The sequence below is a fragment of the Arachis hypogaea genome, chromosome 7 (assembly GCF_003086295.3).
Source record: "Arachis hypogaea cultivar Tifrunner chromosome 7, arahy.Tifrunner.gnm2.J5K5, whole genome shotgun sequence".
Classification (NCBI taxonomy): Eukaryota; Viridiplantae; Streptophyta; class Magnoliopsida; order Fabales; family Fabaceae; genus Arachis; species Arachis hypogaea.
The window spans coordinates 73,316,649-73,320,458 of NC_092042.1; the positions used below are offsets into that span (position 1 = coordinate 73,316,649).

The 3,810-nt window shown below is 43.0% G+C and overlaps 1 non-coding gene across 1 annotated transcript; it reads right to left on the minus strand.

The window, feature by feature from the left end:
* Nucleotides 1-855: 855 nt before the first annotated feature.
* LOC112704505 (small nucleolar RNA R71) lies at nucleotides 856-963 on the minus strand. Its single transcript, XR_003155128.1, has one exon. It is a non-coding gene; the product is annotated as a small nucleolar RNA R71 (small nucleolar RNA).
* Nucleotides 964-3,810: the final 2,847 nt, after the last annotated feature.

Consider the following 3,810-nt stretch of genomic DNA (forward strand, 5'->3'; position numbering starts at 1 on the left):
TTTCTAATTTCAAAATCTTTTTCAAAAATCACTTGATTTCTTTTCCACTTTCATTTTCGAAAATCAATTAGTGTTTTTCAAAAATGTTTTCAAAATCTTTTCCTTAATTTTCGAAAATTACTTCCCTTCTTCTCACATCCTTCTATTTATGGACTAACACTATTCCTTAATGCAAAATTCGAACTTCATCTTCTTTGATAAGTTCGAATTTTCTACTTCTGCCTTCCATTTTTCTTTTTCTTCTGACACCTCAAGGAATCTCTATACTGTGACATAGAGGATTCCATATTTCCGTATTCTCTTCTCTTTCTTATGAGCAGGAGCAAAGACAAAAGCATTCTTGTTGAGGCTGACCCTGAACATGAAAGGACCTTGAAGCGAAAGCTAAGAGAAGCTAAGGCACAACTCTCTGTAGAGGACCTAACCGAATTCTTCAAGGAAGAAGAAGACATGGCAGCCGAAAACAACAACAATGCCAACAATGCAAGGAAGGTGCTGGGTGACTTTACTGCACCTACTCCCGACTTCTATGGGAGAAGCATCTCTATCCCTGCCATTGGAGCAAACAACTTTGAGCTTAAGCCTCAATTAGTTTCTCTAATGCAACAGAATTGCAAGTTCCATGGACTTCCATTAGAAGATCCTCATCAGTTTTTAGCTGAGTTCTTGCAAATCTGTAACACTGTCAAGACTAATGGGGTTGACCCTGAGGTCTACAGACTTATGCTATTCCCTTTTGCTGTAAGAGACAGAGCTAGGACATGGTTGGACTCTCAACCTAAAGAAAGCCTGGACTCTTGGGAAAAGCTAGTCAATGCCTTCTTGGCAAAGTTCTTTCCACCTCAAAAATTGAGTAAGCTTAGAGTGGAAGTCCAAACCTTCAGACAGAAGGAAGGAGAATCCCTCTATGAAGCTTGGGAAAGATACAAACAATTAATCAGAAAGTGTCCTTCTGATATGCTTTTTGAATGGAGCATCATAGGTATTTTCTATGATGGTCTCTCTGAACTGTCCAAGATGTCTTTGGATAGCTCTGCTGGAGGATCTCTTCATCTGAAGAAGACGCCTACAGAAGCTCAAGAGCTAATTGAAATGGTTGCAAATAACCAATTCATGTACACTTCTGAAAGAAATCCTGTGAACAATGGGACTAGTCAGAAGAAAGGGGTTCTTGAGATTGACACTCTGAATGCCATATTGGCTTAGAACAAAATATTGACCCAACAAGTCAATATGATTTCTCAAAGTCTGTCTGGAATACAAAATGCACCAAGCAGTACTAAGGAAGCTTCATCTGAGGAAGAAGCTTATGATCCTGAGAATCCTTCAATGGAAGAGGTGAATTACATGGGAGAACCCTATGGAAACACCTATAACCCTTCATGGAGAAATCATCCAAATTTCTCATGGAAGGATCAACAGAGACCTCAACAAGGTTTCAACAACAATAATGGTGGAAGAAACAGGTTTAGCAATAGCAAGCCTTTTCCATCATCTTCTCAGCAACAGACAGAGAGTTCTAAGTAGAATACCTCTGACTTAGCAACCATGGTCTCTGATCTAATCAAAACCACTCAAAGTTTCATGACTGAAACAAGGTCCTCCATTAGGAACTTGGAGGCACAAGTGGGTCAGCCGAGCAAGAAAATTACTGAACTCCCCCCTAGTACTCTCCCAAGCAATACAGAAGAAAATCCAAAAGGAGAGTGCAAGGCCATCAACATGGCCGAATTTTGGGAGGAAGGAGAGGCGGTGAACGCCACTGAGGAAGACCTCAATGGACGTCCACTGGCCTCCAATGAGTTCTCCCAAGAGGAACCATGGGAATCTGAGGCTCAAAATGAGACCATAGAGATTCCATTGGACTTACTTCTGCCATTCATGAGCTCTGATGAGTATTCTTCCTCTGAAGAGGATGAGTATGTCACTGAAGAGCAAGTTGCTAAATACCTTGGAGCAATCATGAAGCTAAATGACAAGTTATTTGGAAATGAGACTTGGGAGGATGAACCCCCTTTGCTCACCAAAGAACTGGATGACTTGTCTAGGCAGAAACTACCTCAAAAGAGACAGGATCCTGGGAAGTTTTCAATACCTTGTACCATAGGCACCATGACCTTCAAGAAGGCCTTGTGTGACTTAGGGTCAAGTGTAAACCTCATGCCTCTCTCTGTAATGGAGAAGTTAGGGATCTCTGAGGTGCAAGCTGCAAAAATCTCACTAGAGATGACAGACAATTCAAGAAAACAAGCCTATGGACTTGTAGAGGATGTTCTGGTTAAAGTTGAAGACCATTACATCCCTACTGATTTCATAGTCCTAGAGACTGGGAAGTGCATGGATGAATCCATCATCCTTGGCAGACCCTTCCTAGCCACAGCAAGGGCTGTGATTGATGTTGATAGAGGAGAGTTGATCATTCAAGTGAATGAAGAATCCTTGGTGTTTAAGGCTCAAGGATATCCCTCTGTCACCATGGAGAGGAAGCATGAAGAGCTTCTCTCAAAACAGAGCCAAACAGAGCCCCCACAGTCAAACTCTAAGTTTGGTGTTGGGAGGCCACAACCAAACTCTAAGTTTGGTGTTGAACCCCCACATTCAAACTCTAAGTTTGGTGTTGGGAGGTTCCAACATGGCTCTGAGCATTTCTGAGGCTCCATGAGAGCCCACTGTCAAGCTACTGACATTAAAGAAGCGCTTGTTGGGAGGCAACCCAATATTATATTTTGACTATTCTCCTTTGTTATTCTATGTCTTTTGTAGGTTGATGATCATGAGAAGTCACAAAATCAATGAAAAAAAAGCAAAAAACAGAATGAAAAACAGAAAGAAAAACAGCACACCCTGGAGGAAGAACCCACTGGCGTTTAAATGCCAGTGAGGCTAGCTGTTGGGCGTTTAACGCCCAGTCTGGCACCATTCTGGGCGTTTAACGCCAGAAAGGGGCACCAGACTGGCGTTAAACGCCAGAAAAGGGCAAGAAGCTGGCGTTAAACGCCAGAAATGGGCACCAGCCCGGCGTTTAACGCCAGAATTGGCTAAAAACGCAATTTTGCTTGCCATTTGGTGCAGGGATGACTTTTCCTTGACACCTCAGGATCTGTGGACCCCACAGGATCCCCACCTACCCCACCACCCTTTCTCTTCTTCACCAATCACCTCAACACCTCTTCCCCAAAAACCCTTCACCTATCAAATCCCTTCTTTCTCTTCACCACTCACATCCATCCTTCATAAAACCCCACCTACCTCACCATTCAAATTCAAACCACTTTCCCACCCAAACCCACCCTCACTTGACCGAACCTTACCCTTCCCCCTCTCCTATATAAACCCATCTTCACTCCTTCATTTTCACACAACCTAAACACCACTTCTTCCCCTTCTTGGCCGAAAACAAAGGCCATTCCCATCTCCTTCATTTCTTCTTCTTCTACTCTCTTCTTTCTTAATTTGCTCGAGGACGAGCAAACCTTTTAAGTTTGGTGTGGTAAAAGCATTGCTTTTTGTTTTTCCATAACCATTTATGGCATCCAAGGCCGGAGAAACCTCTAGAAAGAGGAAAGGGAAGGCAAAAGCTTCCACCTCCGAGTCATGGGAGATGGAAAGATTCATCTCAAGGGTGCATCAAGACCACTTCTATGAAGTTGTGGCCTTGAAGAAGGTGATCCCCGAGGTCCCTTTTTCACTCAAAAAGAGTGAATATCTGGAGATCCAACATGAGATCCGAAGAAGAGGTTGGGAAGTTCTTACCAACCCCACTCAACAAGTCAGAATCTTAATGGTTCAAGAGTTCTATGCCAATGCATG